The sequence below is a fragment of the Peromyscus leucopus genome, chromosome 3 (genome assembly GCF_004664715.2).
Source record: "Peromyscus leucopus breed LL Stock chromosome 3, UCI_PerLeu_2.1, whole genome shotgun sequence".
In the NCBI taxonomy this organism is placed as follows: Eukaryota; Metazoa; Chordata; class Mammalia; order Rodentia; family Cricetidae; genus Peromyscus; species Peromyscus leucopus.
The window spans coordinates 139,484,083-139,503,194 of NC_051065.1; the positions used below are offsets into that span (position 1 = coordinate 139,484,083).

Here is a 19,112-nt window from a genome sequence, read left to right on the forward strand (position 1 = left end):
GTTAGGAAAAGGGGAGGGAAAAGAGAAAATCAAATGTTGCAATGGAGGTGTGAAACTCTGAGCAAAAGGCAGGAGGGGCATGTGGGACGTCAGCCTGCCCAGAGATCCCTACCAGAGGTGTCCAACCTTCTGAAGTCACAACATGGCCCTGTCATCCGCGACTGTGTTGAGCCACACACAGTTACCCTGGGATATATGCAGCCCACTGGCATCAGATTAGACAAAGCTCTCCAGTAATACCACCTTTTAAATACCTTCTATTTTTTATTTTAAAAATAAAACAAGCAAACAAAAAAACACCGTAAAGGTTAAAAACTGGGCTTTTGGACTCAGGTCAACAGGTGCCACACCAGCGGTTTGTCCCCAGAATAAGGAGGGGCAGGGTGAGCAAGTGAAAAGAAGAGGTCTAAGAGTCGTTTTTCAAAGCAACTCTCCAACATTATTTTCCCAAGTCACAAACTGAATGTCACCAATGCATTCAAACCATGCTTCCTTGTCTCTGGCAACGTCCCCAGCTTCTAGTCAGAGTATGATTCTATACTCGAATCCAGCAAGAGTGAGCTATCCCAGTAAGTGGGAAGATGATGATTTCTAAGTCCAAAGACTAAGATCTAGATTTGTTTTTGGTCTGCTTTTCTGAGAAATGGTCTCCTATAGCCCATGCTGGCCTCCAACTCACTATGTAGCCCAGGCTGGCCTCCAAATCCTAATACTTCTGCTTCCATCTTCTGAGTGCTAAAATTACATACATGTGTCACCATGGCTGGTTTTTCAGTGCTAGGGACTGAACCCAGAGCTTCACACATGCTCATCAACTGCTTCGCCAACTGAGCTATAGCCCCAGATGATGTAATCACATTTTCTATCACTATCTCACTGTACCAAAACCACAGCCCCAAACAGCCAATGTTGAAAAGTCTTTCCTTCCAAATCTACATGAGCAAGCATCCCCTTGCTCCTTCCTCCTCCCTATCACAAGCAATTATTTCCTTTCTCTTTGAAGTAGTCCAGGGGTCTTTTAAAAACTATTTGACAATAACTAAAGATACTTGTCAACCGACAAAGAGATGATGTGTGGGGCTACAATAGATCCACCCTTCAACTTCAAACAGTCAGTATTTGCTAGATCAATTGAAGCCAACCGAGTGACCGGAGAAGTGTTGTTATAACAGTAACTTGAAAACAACTACTGTGTTCAGCAAGAGCAGCTCCAATCTCCATACCAATAATCAGCCTGACTTGCAGTCCACCTCGAAATCTAACTTCCAGTGGTGCCTGTGATTTAGCTGGACAAACAAAAGTGAGAAATACAAGGGCCAAAAATAAGCTTGGAGGAAAAATCAGTAAGTCGCTATGAAAATACAGTTCAGGAGCAATAGCAAATTCTAGATTAAGGTGAGGCAAAGAGTGCTTGGCCAGGTATGCATACTTGTAATCCAGTACTTGAAAGGAAGATATAAGAAGTTCAGAAAGGCCAGCCTGGGCTATATAAGACTGCCTTAAAAAAAATAAAATAAAAAGAGGGTCCTTACATTTTGGAAAGACAGGTCTTTAATACTGTATATTTCATCAAATAGGTAAGAAAAGGAAGGGAAAGACAGGAGTCCCCTTGGCCCTGTAGCCAAAGTCAAGCTTTTCTTCTGCCCAGAGCCTAGAAAGTTTGGTGGTGGGGATGGTAGATTTCCATTTTAAATGAAAATACACATATTATAGTTTCCAGATGGAATCACCATACCTTGCCTAAGGCATCTAAAAGAGTATCTGTTTAAACATGCATCACTGAACGATCCTGGTAAGTTCTCAATCCAAGGCAGGTCCACAGACCTAAACTGGATTTCTACATCAACCAAGATGTCTCAAGATACAAAACATCCAATTTCCCTTTTTAAAAAAACAAAACAAAACAAAAACCCGGGACACTGAATATTTCAAGCAATTCTAACATACAGATAAGTTACTCTTTTTGGTGTTTGCATGTTTGCTTTGGGGCCATGTGGGGTAAGAGAGGCAAGAATTGCGTATATGAGAAGCACATCTTAAATCTGGAGAGGGTTCCCCCATCCCAGGTGCAAATAAGTTTTTGAGCATTTCAAGCACACTATCATGACGTCATCTAATAAATTCTCTATACTCCTCGAATAAGCCCCCAGTCTAATCACATCTACATATCAATGGTTAGCGTCATTCCCAGAAATAGCTTTGTTTTGTTGTGTTTTTTACATAAGTGAGACTACTGATGGAGAAGCCTGGTACAGTCGACGGATCTTCAGATGGAATGTCACGAGGATGAGGGGAAAAAAAAAAAAAGAAATGGTGTTTCATAATATAATGACTTCTGTGTCAAAGCAAAGACTCACAAGAACCTCACGCTTGTCTGTTAAGAGAGGAGACCACTTCATTCCAGTCTCCTACCACGCAAGTTTCTCCTTTGCATTGTGGGAGATTTAACATCAGCCCACAAACAGGGTCTGGCTGGGTGTCACCTTCATAGTGCATATATTCCTGACTATTTCATCATTGCACTGTGCCTTTGGCGTACTGTGGTTGCTTTGTAAGTGGCCATTTCTACAAAGTTTCTGGCCTCCCAACTATACTGATGGAGCATGCTTCAGTGCTGGTCCTGGGACTACGAGCAACAATCCCTGTCCATAGGGTTAGACGGAGACATACTCTTACATGATGAGATCTACCAGCAACAAGCTAGAGCCTGAGTGGTTGTAGAACGTGACTGGGAAGCTGTAAGCTAAGGTCAGGAAACACTTTGTGAAAGGTTCAGTGAACACACCCATCCACCACAGGGGAATTGCTACTTTGACCACAAGGGGAAAAGGCCGGCTGTGCTTTTCAGGGCCTTGAGCAACCCATGGGCAGCAATGGACCCCTGGGTTTAGTGGCCTTCGGAGACCCTGGGAGACTGTTACCTGGTATGTGGGCTCTTTTCTGAGAAAAACAGAACAAACATCTGGGAACACCACACTGAAGACTTAATGTACTCTGTCTAACTTCTAGCCTGATGCACTCAATATCTATCCTGGCCCACCAGCAGCTACCAGCCACTAGAAAAAAATAGGCATGACTATCTCAGTTAGAGACATCTAGACAGAGGGGCTTAAAGGGGACTCACACCCAACATTCTAAATCAAGTAGCTCCTTTTATTCTCACCCCTGCTATTCCTCTTGTTTATCAAAAGAAAAGGTGTCTAGAGCAGTAACTGTTGGCTCATTCACCTCTAAAGAAAACTGCCAGCCAGGTGAAAACCAAAGGCACTATAATACCGGGAGCACTAAGGATTTTTCCCAAGAGGACTGTAAACATGGCCCTAATTAAATTAAATTGTATAGACAGTAATATTAATGCATTCAGGTATTGTAAAGAATAAGCCACGGATGGAAGTCAACGCTGTGATTAAACATGCTGTGATGTGGGTGCGCTACTGCTTAGATGCTGGGAGTGGGAGGGATGCTGCTCTCAAATTTGCAGACACAACCTACCACGCCAAGTTGGACAAAAGGGAAGTGCTGTGATTTCTGATGGGAACTGTAATATCCATGAGGACTGAAGAAGAAGGTACAAAGAACTCCGTAAGGCAAAGAAAAGTGGAAACGGCTGAAGGCAGGGGCTGAAATGTAAATTTCACTAACCATTATAGAAAGCTTTTTAAAATGGATGTTCCCATAAGAACAACTTACTGAATTTGAAATTATTTACATCTCCCTTTAATGCAATCCAAAGCATGAAGGGCTAATGAAAGGTACCAATTTTATTCTGCTTATTTTTAACCTGGGAACTTGAAACGTCCATGTATAAGAGCTCACTCATCCTGCACAGGAAAAATGACATCTTCACGTCCACTGCCCTGCCCTCAGGCCACATTTTCTAGAAGGGTCAAAAGCACAGAATTATTAACACCATGAGCATCTTCCCTCTTCTGAATTATTCAACATAGAGCTCTGTAAATTATGAGGACCCCTCTGGTCTATTCACATACTTGTCCTTACACCATGATTGGGGAAGGTGGAAGGGCTGGGTTAGAGCCTACTATTAGTCAAATACCTTCTGGAAATATAAACAAAGCATTCTTTTATTTTTTATTTATTTATTTGGTTTTTCAAGACAAGGTTTCTCTGTGTAGTTTTGGTGCCTATCCTGGATCTCACTCTGTAGACCAGACTGGCCTCAAACTCAGAGATCCGCCTGGCTCTGCCTCCTGAGTGCTGGTATTAACCACTGCCACTGCCACCCGGAGTTAGACAAAGCATTTTGTGAATGAAGGACAACAGATAAAGCCAGTGTTCTTGTGCAAAGATGGTTAACGAGTTATTTCAAAAAGCTTAGATGTCCTTGATTGAGGAATTCTTTCTAGAGACTGCTTCTACAACATTATAAATGCCAAGATGCATTTCCAATTTGGTTTCTGAAGACTTCGTGGAAAGTCCTGAGGAGTGTCCTGGGACTGAAGGGTGACTGTTTCGTGGAGTTATGGTAAGAATTCCACCACAGGCACCTCTCATCTCCTGCTTGTTACTGTCCCACCACAACAATGAACACTGCAACACAGATAAGATGTATAAGGTCTCTCAAAGTTAGGGGGAACGCTAATGCTTGTCCTGTAACCAACATCAACAGATTGCACAGAACAAATCCCTCCTCTGACAAGCTATGCTCCCTGATTACTAAACAAGCAGGAATATTCAATGTGATGGTTAATGGCATCTCAAATGCCAACTCAATGAGCTCTAGAGTCAACTGGGAGATGAGCCCGTAGGTAACTAGGTAACTAGGGCAACTGAGGTGGGAAGACCAGCCTACTGTGGGTGGCACCATTCCCTGGGTTGTGATCTTGGACTAAACAAAAAGGAGAAAGTAGAATAAGCACACGGACACACTCTTTTCACACCGTGGATGCAACGGAACCAGCTGCCTCACCCTCCTGCTGCCATGATCTCCCTGTCATGATGGACTCTCCATGGAACTGTGAACCAAACTGTGAAGCAAAACAACCTTTGTTAAGCTGCTTTTCTGTCAGGGTATTTTATCCTGGCTGCAAAATTCAAGATTGGTAGTATTGGCTTTCACTAAATACACTTTTCATAAGCATGCTTCTATTAACAAGCCATTATCTATACATTATTTGTTTTGTTTTTGTTTTTTGGTGTTTTGTTTGTTTGTTTGTTTGTTTTTCGAGACAGGGTTTCTCTGTGTAGCTTTGGAACCTGTCCTGGAACTCACTCTGTAGCCCAGGCTGGCCTCAAACTCACAGAGATCCACCTGCCTCTGCCTCCGGAGTGCTGGGATTAAAGGCGTGCACCACCACCACCCAGCACATTATTTTTTTAAAAACAGCTAAATAAAAATCTACCTGCACCATTCTCTAAGCATTTGGCATTACATAGGCAATAAAAACCTAAACTAACATATTCCCCAAACATCTATTTCTTCACTTGCTAAAAATATAAAAAAAATTCATTATTTTGTCCAACCCAAAAATCAGTGTGATAAACTCAAAGAACTTGAGAAATAAGCACATGCAGCGATGGATATTATTTTTGGACTGCCCCCAGAAAGAAACTATATGCCCCAGAGTCTGGGCTTAGAGGAGATCATCATAGATATCCAGATACACATGAGTAGTAAAGCTGAAAAGCACACGAAGAAGTGAAGTTAAGGTGATTTCTTCTCCTCCCAGAAAGGGTTCAGGAGACTTCTAAAACCAAGAGCCCAAGTGCTTCTTGGTACCCAGGCCCTTCCCATGAGAAACATCTATCCGGACGGACGGACGGTCATCTGACAACCCAAGTCGTGTCTGGTTTTTAACACTCGCTTGCAGGATACATATCAGTGTCTCGGGGAAGACAAATGGGAGTTCCCTGTGGAAAGTAACGTGGGTGGGAACCACATTCCTGGTCTCTGAAGTTTCCTCCCCAAGCTACCCTGATGGCCCAGGCTGCCCCAGGAAGAGGGTGCGCCGGACAGCCACACACTCAGCTAACTAGCAGGGCTCTTCCCAGGAACTAGGCTCTGCCAGTCTGAAGGAGAGCCGTTTTCTCTGGAAGTCTATGAAGAGGGACAAAACAGGTGGCTCCTTGCCCCCCCCCCACAAGTTTCATCCTAAAATCAGAAGACAATGCACTGCATCTGTCAAACAGATCAGTTAAATCACATCTCCCTCAACCTTCCTTTTACACACACTTATCGTCTCTGCACAGTGGGGTTATAAAGGAAAGGGGGAAAGTATATTAGTACTGAGCCCTGTAACCAAGCCTTGCACTAAAGCGTCACTGAGATGGTTCTCTCTCTAACATTAAGAAGTACTTCAGTGTTCAGTGAGTCTAGGCTGATACTTGGCATTATGAATTAAGCAACTCCTAAGTTCTTGGGTTTCTAGAATTTATATTCCATGGTGGGGCTAAGGGTGTAGCTCTGTGGTAGAGTTTACCTGACACATACAAGGTCCTGGGTTCAAGCCCCAGCGCCGCAAACCATCATCAACAACAGCAACAAAGGAAAACAACAATAAAAAGAAAAACAATGCCGTATCAATCTGCCCATAAAAACATATGAACACTTATACACATACATCTCAGAATATAAATATAGCTGGAAGATACAGACACTTCAAAAATCCAGGAACCATTAAGGGAAGCTGTGTGCTCCTCATGGGGTTGTTTCACTTCAACCCCACAAGAAGGCTGCCAGGGAGGTATCCTGATCTCCAATCCACAGTGGGGGACCTGATCTGAAGATTGTAAGGCTTAACTAAGCATCCTGTTCAGTCACCAACTTGGGAGATGGCAGAGCTGGGGATGTGGGTGAGGCTGGTCTTACTCCACTCCACCGAGCTGCTTCTAACGAAGAGGAACTCCGAGAAACTGCACTTAAGTGCCATCGCCCAATGAATAACAACGGCTTTGTAGCTGAAGAGCAGCCCTGAGAGGTAAGCTGCGGCTGTACCAAGTGCAGTGTCCTTGGGGTGGCTCCTTGCTTTGCGCCTGTCCTCTGTTCTCAGGCGACACCAGTGGCTCATACGACACAACTGTCAAAGCCTAGGTACCCACCTTCCTAGGCCTGCAATGTGTCTTATGAGCAGTAAGTAAATGAATTTGGCTAACACAGAGTATGCATGTCTGTTTGTCCCCATATGGCCTCTGCACAGGAGCAGCTATTAGAATTCATACAGGGGTGTGTGTTTACTTTGAGACAATCAGTAGGGCCAGCGAAGCATCTACAGATTGCTTGTGTGTTTAATTGCTTTATGCTGTATAGAAATCTCATCTTGGCTACTGCCGGGCAAAAATATCTTACTCTTTATCTCTACCGTTTTCTTTAACAACAAGAAACCATTTCTCTTACTCAATTCTTTCCAATTCTTCAAGAACAGCAAGTGTAAATATGCAGATGAGATTTTTTTAAAAAAAGTGAGGAAAGGACCCTATTAACACTGTCTTGGTACAACAGGAAAATCTTATGCCAGGAGGAGGTAAGTCTGCCCTCAGAAATCACGGTGGACATTGTCCAGAGAAGGAGACTCCTTCAAGGGCCTGGAGATGGACACTGCTGAATGAGAAGGCAAGTCAGCAAGGACATGCGTGGTCAGTGGCTGGCCGACCCTTTAAGTCTTAGGGGATCTTTCGGTATCAGAGGGTGAGTATAAGACGGAATGGAGGATTCCTAGTGTATCCGTCAGCATTCCATCACTGTACCAAGTACTGGAGGCAGCTGATGTATGAAAAGGAAGAGGAAAGGCTTGTCTTGGCCCTCAGTTTGAGAGGCTCCAGCCTGTGATCAACAGGCCTTGTCTGTTGGTCCGGCTCTGGGTCCAATCTCTCCTTCTCTTTCTTTTCTCCTTTCCTCCCTCCCTCTCCCTCTCTAAAAAGATTTGTTTATTTTTATTTTTTTGTGAGAGTGTTCTACCTCATGTGCACGTCTGGTGCGCACAGAGGCCAGTGGAGGGCATCAGATCCCACAGAACTGGAATTACATACAGATGGTTGTAAGCCACCATGTGTGTGCTGAGAATCAAACCCAGGTCCTCCAGAACAGCCGCTGCTCTTAACCACAGAGGCATCTCTCCAGTCCCTATGTCCCCACTGCTTAAAAGGGGCGTTTTACCTCCCAGTAGTGCCACTCTGGGGCCAAGCCCTTGAAAGATACTTCTTCAAACTGAAACAATAGCAACTGTATACTTAGGAGGTAGATCCCGTAACACAGACCTGAGCACTAGGGAGAAAGGACCTGCCAACAGCTCCAGTACCCACGTGTGTGGGATTGCTTCCTCTAAAGCTGACTGAAGCTGAGACAGGGAGGTTTTCTAAAACAGCCTTCCCCAGGCACTGGGGGCTCACACAAGTGCTTTATAATTCCAAGATACTGTTTTGATACAATCTGAGACTCTCTGGTAAGTCAAAGCTTGTTAACAACAGGGTAGGTAAAAGCAGCCCCAAATACAACATGAACATTAATTATATCCACTTGTCTATCAATTAGACCCTGAGGATGTGCTGGATACAATGTTTAAAAGCAGGAACTTCTAGAGTAGGGTACCAAAGTCAAAAAACCAAAACCAAACAAAGAAACCTCAAATACATTTCTTTATTGTTCTAATTTTAAAATATTTTAATAAAGATACTTTCCACTCCTGAGATGGCATGAAATTCTTTCTTTCTTTTCTTTCTTTCTTTTTTTTACTTTTCTGAATTTCTTAGATATTTCTGACATGAAGCAAGCAGCAGCTAAAGCTGGGATTCCTTTTAATGCCAGGTTGTGGTTTCCAGGGAGGACTATGGAGCCAGCCCAGCTCTCTGGATGCACGGATGGCTAGCTCATTTGGCCAGGTCCCAGCGTCATGCACATGCAAGCAAGGTTACAAGCTTCAGACCTGGACAGGAAAATTAAATTCATGCCATCCCCAGCCCTAGACTGCACCCTAGTCCCAGCTACGATGCCATGATTGCTTGCAGCTGAGAACAGAAGAGATTGGCAGTTCGTTGCATGGCTGCTGGAAATGCCATAAAAATGTGTGTGTGCTCAGAGTGTGCCAGCAGCACTGTTCAGTGTAGGAAAGGTGAGTATTTTCACTTACATAGAACCACTGAGTGCTACCTCAGGGAAAAATTAAGTTTCGATGTTGGAGTTACCCAGAGATGCCCCTGAGCTTTGGACCCACCGTTTCAAAGAAGGTCACTAAATTCTTTCTTCCCTGCTACTTCCAGACGCAGAACGAACAGGTACTTAAGTTAGCAGCAGCCTGTACCCTGGGTACAACACAGTGGCCAAGTTCAGCTACCATATTAGCTGCTTTCTCCTCCATTAATGCTATTGCCTTTAATGGTTTGGCTATTACAATTAGCCAATCTGCACAGTCCCTGCCTGGGGCTAACAAGTAATGAACTGAGAGAGTTGCTATTTACTTGTATCGGGGGCGCCATTAGAGAGGCTTCTCAATTTCGTCCCACAAATGAGAAAAGACCTTCCAGGCATGTGCCACTGCCACACGATAGCCCCTGCGAATCACTCACTGTGCCACTGGTGTGGGCGCTACCCTGGGACTCACGGCATCGGAAACCTGGGCTGAGGTAAGTCCAAGGTCAGCCGCTTGCAGACCGCTTAGACACCAGTGCAGTAACTATGCATCCCACTGCCTGCTTCGTGCGGCTTCCTGAACTCTCACCTCCTCCTCCCGTAGCTTTCTTCCCTGTTACACCCCACCATTCACCACTGGCAGCCCTGTTCCTTCTCCTTCCTTTAATGGCAATATCCTGGAAGTCAAGCCCACAATGCCAGCAGCAAGTTGGCAGCAAAGGCTGGAGCGGGGGCAGCACCTTAGACCTCTTTTAAAACCAAAAAGACTTTCATTCCTGTGACATCTCTTTGTAACACACCCACAGCTTGAGTGGGCTACTTACAGCCAGCAAGAAACTTAAGGTTTTCAAAATAAGGCAGCAGAGCGAGGACAGGTCTACATTCTAATCCCAATGTCAGCCACACTAAGCGAGAGCCCGTATTTTGTAGAGCGGTGCTGCTGGCCCAGGCTAGGCAGCCCCAGGGAAGCTGGGGTCTTAGCTGATCCCCTAACCCCAGCAGACCACAAGTGCTACGCAGGTCAAAAGGGAGAACTCTCATATTCTGTACCTAACAGGTGATTCCTAGGTTGCCTTGGGCTGAGATATGAAATGAAATGAAGCGGGGTGGGGGCAGCCCTGAAAGCTGCATCTAGAGAAATGAGCATAAATTAAGTCAGAAAAGATTTCCGTCTCTAGAAAATGTTTACCATCAAAACAATTTGCAATGCAACCAATGAACAGTTTAAAAGCAATAAAGAAATAGTGAGTCCACATCCCAGTGTTCCTGAGACACCAGACTAATAATATCCAGCCTTTACTGCTACATCATGCTACTAAAGAAAAGAGAGAGAGAGAGAGAGAGAGAGAGAGAGAGAGAGAGAGAGAGAGAGAGAGAGAGAGAGAAATGAACCTTATACAGCATTTCTGGGCTTTTTCAATCAAAGAATCTTAGTACATACAAAGTCTAGTTATGACAAGTGACAGAAAGTTCCACTTACTGCAAACTTGAAGAATTAAACCTGCCGGGCAGCGGTAGCACACACCTTTAATCCCAGCACTCAGGAGGCAGAGCCAGACAGATCTCTGTGAGTTCGAGGCCAACCTGGTCTACAGAGCAAGATCCAGGACAGGCACCAAAACTACACAGTGAAACCCTGTCTTGAAAAACCAAAAAAAAAAAAAAAAAAAAAAATTAAACCTGGTGTTGCAAATGGGAAATCACTGGTATTTGATGTGCAGGTACCAACTGAGGAGGCAGAATCCTGTGACGACTCCCCTCCCCCACTACACACAAGGATCTAGAGTAGCCCCCCACCCACCCACCCACGGTAACATAAACTACCTTACAACCAATCATGAGTATGGCATGCTTGTGTTTCTACTTTCAGGAAAAAAATTCTCCATCTGTACATGTCAGAAACAAACAAAATTTACAGAATTTCCCGACTCTTAGACACAAAGATTCACAATTAGAAGAGGCAGCCAGCACCTTCCTCATCGTGGTCATGGTTAGAGAGATCCGGGGAGTTTGGATTTCTGGTGATTTATTATTGAAACAAGTCTTGCTGATAAGTGAATATTACTACAGAGATGATACTGGCATTAATACCATTCTGAACAATGAGCAATTGAAATGAAAATGAAATATAAAAGTACATGTGTGATAACACCAATTAGCAGAATATTAACAGCTTAAAATGATAAGGAAACTCACGTACTACATTCTTATAGCTTTTTAAAGACCAATTAACTATTTTATATGAGATCCCACGTCTTCATTAAAACTGTTATTATTCAATGGCATACGAAAAATATGCTTAGATTCACATGTACCTTGGGGATTCAGGATCAGTTAACAATTTAGGAAACACACATTTTTGATTGGGTACTCTCAATCTTGGCTACATATCAGAATTACTTAAACAAATAAACCCCAGTATCAAAACAAATCAGAGTCTGTGAGGGTGCGATCCAGATATTAATATTATCACTCCTAGATTCTGATTCTGATATGTGCAGTTAAGGCTGAGAACTGCAGTCTGAAATCAAGACAGAAACAAGTAAAATTAATGAAGACATATGGTAAATGATTTTGTTTCACAACAGATTTTAGAAGGCTTATTAATCTGTGCGCTAACTGTCCTCTCTCCTGAGTGAATTACCACTGTCCTGTCTTTCCTGTCTTTCACCTTATTAAAACAGGTGACCAGTGCAATACAGGGAGTGTCTGGGACATACCACCCCATCTATACATGAACAACTGCTCCACACAAGTTCCTCTCTTTCCTCACTGTCCCTGTTTCCCCAGTGGCCACCCAAGAAACCTGCCCAGCCTCAGGTTCTAAAGTTTGGTGCAGAACCTCATTCTCTGTCCTTGAGGTATATGGACAGGTGCATGGCAAGGTTAACAGAGAAGCAGGTAGAAAGGGCGCTTACTCTCCTTTGGTCTGTCCTCCCTCAGGCTTCAGATGTCTCCTAGAAGCAGTTCTCAACCTATGGGTCACAGCCCCATTGGGGGGGGGAGGTCACCTAAAACCATCGGAAAACACAGACTTCTACATTACAATTCATAACAGTAGCAAAATTACAGCTATGAAGTATATATAAGGACATGGTTGAGGGTCACCACAACATGAGGACCTGTATTAAAGGGTCACCGCATCAGGAAGGTTGAGAACCACTGTGCTAGAGACTGGACGTGGAGCTTAGAGCCTAGAAAGCCACTGACTGTTTAGTCTTCAGAGGGAATGGTCCCCAAGATGGCTGTCAGGGCTCAGATAGTTGTGCCTATGTGCTGTTTGGCTATTTTCTTTGAATTCAAACACAGCCTCCTCTAGTGAGGAAGGAGGCTCTTACGACTTACAGGGCTCCAGCAGCTCCTGACATTTACCAGGATGCACAAGCCCCCCTCAAAAGTTAAATTTCCATTAGTGAGTGCTGGGAGGCAGGAGATGTACGCTGTAGCTGACTGACCACAGTTACAGAGAGCTCCAGAAAGCCGCTCTTGTGAGGTGTCACCCATGTTGGGGGGTGTCTTAGACTGACACGACTTACATTTTAGTCACCTATGTTCCCGTAAGTCACCTCTCACTCATCTATAACACCAGTTAACTTATAGGTTGGCTAAGATAGACCTTGGTAGACAAATTTCTTTAGTCTGCTGTTGGTACTCTACCTAGGGTGACCGCTGGGATACATTTCTGACCAAAGTAACCTTGCAACTGGTGACTAGGTCCACATTCTCCACATTGAACCATTGGCTGATGATAAGAAGTCTGAGGAAACACCCTTGTTTTTTTAAGATTTATGGTTTTTTTGTTTGTCTGTTTTTGGTGTGTGTGAGTCTGTCTGTCTGTCTGTCTGTCTGTGGGTATACATATGAGTGGCTGTGCAAATGCCTGTGCAGGTCAGGGGAGGACACTGGAAACCCTGGAGCTGAAACTGCAGGTGCCTCAGAACAGCCCAATGCAGGTACTGGGGGCTGACCTGAGGGCCTCTGAAAGACCAATGTGCTCTTAAGGACTGAAGCAGCTCCAGCCCCACAGCTGACTTTTCAATAAAATCTCAGAATCCAGGGGCTGGAGACATGGATGATCCATAGAGCACTGAGCCAGCATGTGCAAAGCCCTGGGTTCAATCCCCAGCACAAGACCAACAAAACCTTTAAACTACTAGGAACCTTGCACCTGCCAGGGTTCGTCACCAAGCTGGAACTCCTTCCATCGCGTCTTCCTAACACTCAGGAGTCAGGTCACCAAAACCAGCACAGAACCAACCTGGCACAGGTCCAAGTGGATGTGAAGTACCGATCAACCCCTCCCCCCCTTGAATGACCCACACTGTTCTGGAGAAAGCAAACATTCCTATCCCCCACATCTAGAGTACACCTACCTACAACCATGTTTAAGCTCTTGGTAAATAAGAGTCTCTACAAAGTAGCCCTACAGGGCAAGAGAGGTTTACTCAAGAATTTCGGACTTATTTGCTCATTGTTAAGCTGAAAACTCTACCAAGGAAAAAGCCATTGAACACTTAAGTTCTTCCTGGAAGTTAAACTTTTCAACAACACTTAGGCATCCTCGTATTACGCGCATTTTCTCTTTTTGTTTCAGGCAACACGCTGTTCTCTGTGGCAGGACCTGGCTCAAACATCTGCATTTCACCTGGTCTCGCAGCTGGAGAAAATAAGTTGAAATTCTCTCTGAATTTTTCAGAAACCAATCTGCAAACCAACCGGGCTACAGAACACTAGTCAAGCCCTACCACCATTTCCAACTCTAGGCTCCGATTATTGCCAACTACAGAAGAGGAAGGTCTGGCACATTCGACGAAATAACATCAGAGGGGCTCTTAAAGTCGCTTGGAGCTGGTGGTTGAAATGGGACCCGAGAAGGGGCTCATATTTCCTTCTAAGCAATGGAATTCCCCTCTACCAGCAAGCCAAATCCACGCTGACTGTCACCAAGGTTCTGCTGGGAGAAATGCCGAACCAACACAAAAGACAGAAGTGCTGATGCGGTCGCTTCTTTGTTCCGGGAGAATCCGTGGTTTGTGAGGGGGTGAAAACGCACTTGAAAATCACTGTGATTACACACAAGCCAAGCTATCGTCTCCATTAACTTGCTCTCATTAAACCCCATTTTCCAACCCCCAGTCGCCACAAACCCATCCACATCAAAGAGTATGTTAACTGAATGGGGGGAAATCAGCTCCCAGCATCTGAAGTCCGGTAAACTTCCCTAGAAAGTTCCAGTGTTCTCTGACAGACCCCACATGGGACTGACTCCCCTAACACTGTCCCAGACAACTACGGTAAGTCATTGGTACAATCTAAGATTCCCTGGTTACTACAGTAAGAAAAATAGGCAAATAAAATTAGCCTAAATTATATATATAATATGTATGTCTGTACAGTATATAACATACACTTAGCTCAATGCAGCCAAAAGATTATTTCCACATATAATCAATACATAATTCTTAATTTAAATATACTACTATATCTTACCTTTTTTTTTTTTTTTTTTTTTTTTTTTTTTTTTTAATACCAAGTCTTTGAAATCTGGTCTCTAGCTTCCAATACAGCACATCACCAAGGAGACACTAAATTTTCCCTAGAAAGTTTTTATCTGTATTTAGATACCATAAAATTTACAGTTGGAGAACCATTAGGCATATGCCTATAATCCCAGCACTTAAGAGGCTAATGCAGGAGGATTGTCAAGAGTTCAAGGTCTGCTTATGCCACACAGTTCCAGGTCAGCCTGGACTACCAAGGGTGAGCTTCTCTCCAAAAAATAAAATAAAATAAAACTTCCTGTTGGAAGAGTAAGTTTATATATCCAAGTAGTTTCAATATTCTTGAAACACCTTCTAACACCTGAGTCAAGTGTTTTTATACTGCATTTATTTAAAATGACGTAAAGACTCAGTTCCACAACTATGTGGCCCCTTTCCAGAGACAAATGGCTACCATACTGTATGCTGAAGGCTATATTCAGGGGCACCGCCCAGCCAAGGGTACGTGGGGGAACCAAGCTGCCGAGTTGTGCCCATTCTTTCAGAAACATTAGACACTGCACACGAACCCTCTGCCCGCTCTTCCTTTCTCCAAAGCTCACTGTAGTCCTCTAACCCGGAAGCCATTCACAGAGAGGGATGATGGGAATGCTTTCGCCCTCGAGACCTCAAGCCCCTCCTATGCCCAACAAGCCTCTAAGCTACTTAAGGAGTCCAATCCCAGTACTGTCAGGATGCTGCTTTGGAAGGCTTCCGCTCTCCCCCCACAACACACATTACTGTTGTGTCCTGTGTCCCTTCCCTTGTGCATCACTCTTAAACTTGGCCACAATATTTCCGCTATATCCCTAGAAATACCAGAGCCCAGCAAGTGGTAACGCTCAGGGCACCCTGTTCAATACTGTTTACGTTCTGCTATCTAAAGTTTGAAGTATAAAAGAGGTTTAAACTTTTCTGAGCGATAACCTTCACTGCTCAGAGGAAAGGTGTGGGTCTAATTAGGAGAAAAGAGAAGTAAAATGTAAGCTCCATACAGAGTTAAAACACACGACACTAACTTCCTTAAGAGCATTGCCGGGGTCTCACAGGCCATCTTTCCTGCCTGGCTTCTCTGGCTAGGACTGAAGATCCCTCTCAGAGCCCCTTCTTTAAGGGAAAAGAAATAAAAATCCTGGATGAGCCACCCTCTCAACTGTTTATTAAAATTAACCTAACAGCTTAAAACCATTTTTATTAAACTGTATTTATTTCCCTATTGTGTGTAAGTATGGAGGTTCAGAGGAAAGCCTTAGAGAGGCAGTTTTCTCCTTTTACCACGTGGGTGCCAAGGGTTGAACTCAGGTCTTTAGGCTTGGCAGCAAACACCTCTACCCAAGGGGCCATGAGTCCCCAACCCGTACACATTTAGTGTGCTTTGCAGTTTCTTCCCACCCCCAATCACCCTCTTTGAGACTGGGTCTTACGATGTAGCCCAGGCTAGCCTCAAATTCATGTTCTTCCTGCCCCAGCTTCCCAAGCGCTGAGATTACAGGTGCACAGCACCACGCCCAGCCTTGCACCTGACCCTGCCAATCCCAGCCTCCCCTATCTGTTTTCCTTCCTCTACTCACAATGCTAAAAACAACAAAAGTATAACCTGAACAAACACACTCGCTATTTCCTCCACACTGACTCTTCCCAAGGACACGACAAGAACCGCGCCTCAGTTTCTCGGCTCATTGTGGAACCCAGACAACGGTGCTGACGGATGAGGAGGCATTTTGAGTAAATGGAGTTAAAACGGTGGAAATGTCGATGCCAGCCATGACGTGGCGTTCTTATGCAACAGTTTCCATTCCTTTCAGACTTGGGGTCAAAGACAAAAGCCGCTCCTTTTGTCCCCTCTTTTGCCAAACGCTTAGGAAAAATGAACGGCGCTGTATTACATTTTACATCCATTAGGTAGCAAGGCCGGACAGCACTGCTTTTTTCTCTTCAGACTGGGGGGAAAAAATCAATCAGCCAAATTTCAGAGACTGGTCTTGGGTGTCACATCTAGACTACAGGCGGATGCTGAGACTGGACATCCCTGGGCATGACCCTGAGTATTCTATAACCTAAACAAAAATCCCACTGATTTGAACCACTGTTGATAATCATTTTCAAGTTCAATAAAAGTGACCAGGAACTTCTTCTAGCTGACTGTGGGGTGTTAAGCCTATGGACACCAGGCTTTGCTTAGGAAGGTCTCCCCATCTCTCACTCAGCCCATATCCCCATTCCTAGCTCCCCCTTCTGTCTCTGTAATGCCCTGGACTCAGCTTCCCAGCCCATGCTTGCTAGACCTCAAGTAGACTCTGCCCTTTAGTCTGGATCTAAGTCTTATTCCACAACTCCTTGGTTATGGGTCGATGGTTTGCTGGAGTTTGGAATTTGATTTTCCTGGGTCCACATCCACAGCTGTGGGCCAACCTTACCTCCAACTGCCACTCAGAACTCCAGACCGCACAGGCGGCCCAAGCTCTCTCACCCACCCTAGAGGGGGATTTCATTATCAAGAAATGAAAACTGCACTAAGCAGGAACTTTGCCTATTCTGTTCACCACCAAGCCCCTTACGCCTAGGAACAGGGCCCATCTTTTATGAAATGAATGAGCCTCATTAGACAATGTCAGTCAAAATGTTCCTCCAAGCTAACACAAGCTCATGTTTTGTCCTGTTTCCACCTAGGGCCACTAGTGACTTATTAACAAAATTTTGAGTCCAACTGCCAACCACACACACAGTCTTGCTACAAACCACCCCTTATGCTCATCTCCTCTTTTTCTCCTCTCCAGGAGGTGCATTCTCTGCCCGATGACCAGGTTCTTTAGTTCTGAAGCCTTACAGGAGTCTATTTCAAGTTCCTGGAGCATCTTACCACCCAAGCACATCTGTTTCTTCTCAAAACAGGTGTGTTTAAAAGGCCCCTGCTAATACTGCCATGCCTCCACAGGACTTTAGGAGTAACACCTCTTTGAAACTTTGAAAAACAGTTATGTGTCAATGAAGTTGTGAGCCTCAGATGGGGCATCGATATGACGCACACACTAGCCATCTCGGGAGTCATCTTGGAAAGGCCAGAGTTCAAGAAGGATCAGAGCAAAGCAGTGTCTTCTGGACATGACAAGATGAGACAGCTGTGCTCATGCACTCACATCAGCTGTGGTCGCCAGCACCAGACCTGCACAAGATCAATCCAGTCACACTCTCGAATGGAAGAGAGAGGGCTTTATGAGGCTCCACCCCTAACTGAGGAGCTATGCGCAGTCGATGCCTTCTGGAGGAGGGAAAGTCAGTTCTGGGGTTTTTGTTTGTGTTTTAAGCAAATGTGGCCTCCGTTAGGTCGCTGTGTCCAGTGGACGACCTCAAACCCAGGAGTAGCACCAATAGGACACCAGGTTGGGGGACCAAGGTTGGTGGCACATCTGAGAGGAGAAAGGAATGAGAGTGAATATGATAAAAATACACACACTGAAATTCTCAAAGAATAAAAATCTTTTTTAAAGTTATAGACATGTGTGTGTGCACGTGCATGCATGCATCTGTGTGTGCGCACATGTGACTGCACACAAAAATGGAGGCCAGAAGCTGACGCTGAGGACCCTCCCCCACAACTGTTCCTCCACCTTTTTTGGAGGGGGCACCAATTTGGCTAAACTGGCTAGCTAGCAAGTTCCAGGGATCCTCTTTCCTCAATCTCCCCAGCACCGGGCTTACGAGTACTACTGCCGAGCCTGGCTTTTACGTTGGTTTCTGAGATCAAATTCAGATCCTCATGCTTGCAGAGTGAGCGTTCTACCAACTGAGCATCTCCCAGAGCCCCAAACAGTGATGCATAATAGTTATTGCCGTATTTCTGCCTGCCCTGAAATGGTACCAAGTCTGGCTGGTCAGATTTGACATTAAATGATAACAGGCATTTCTAAAGTTTAAAATCCCACCTCAAGGATCAAAATGAATCATGATTCTCCTTTTCTATGTAATCTTCCTTTCCCAGATCAGCTAATAAACAATGTGGAGGCACCGAGCATGACTGTACTGACTACAGTCCCCAAGCACGGTGCCTGACAGGCTGCAGATAATTCATAATCATTGGGCCAGTGAGTGAGAAAATGAATTGAAGACCCTGATAAATGATGTTTCTTTGATTCAATGAATATGCACCTGGCCCCACTATGTGCTGAGACTATGAGAATAGACCAAAAAAAAACAAAAAACAAAAACAAATTCTCAATCTTGTTTAAGGAGGATACAGTAAAGAATTTTTTAAAGTAAAGAATAAAGAAACTATCATCAGCAATCAGCTTTTATGTGACAAATACAAATAATTTATCAGTTAAGTATGATTTGGTGGAAGGGCAAAAGGAGTTTGTTCTTTGGAGACAGGATTTCATGTAGTCCAGGCTGGCCTCTAACTTGCTAAGAAGCCAAAGCTGGTCTTGAACTCCTGATTCTCCCGTCTCCACCTCCCAAGTGGTTAGGTGACAGGTCTAACCTGTGCCACCACCACT

The 19,112-nt window shown here is 44.5% G+C and overlaps 1 protein-coding gene across 1 annotated transcript in view; it reads right to left on the bottom strand.

Annotated features, from left to right (window-relative positions):
• Nucleotides 1-19,112, bottom strand: part of Etv6 (ETS variant transcription factor 6) — a 238,139-nt gene that overhangs the window by 136,663 nt on the left and 82,364 nt on the right. The gene's annotated exons all lie outside the window — the stretch shown is intronic.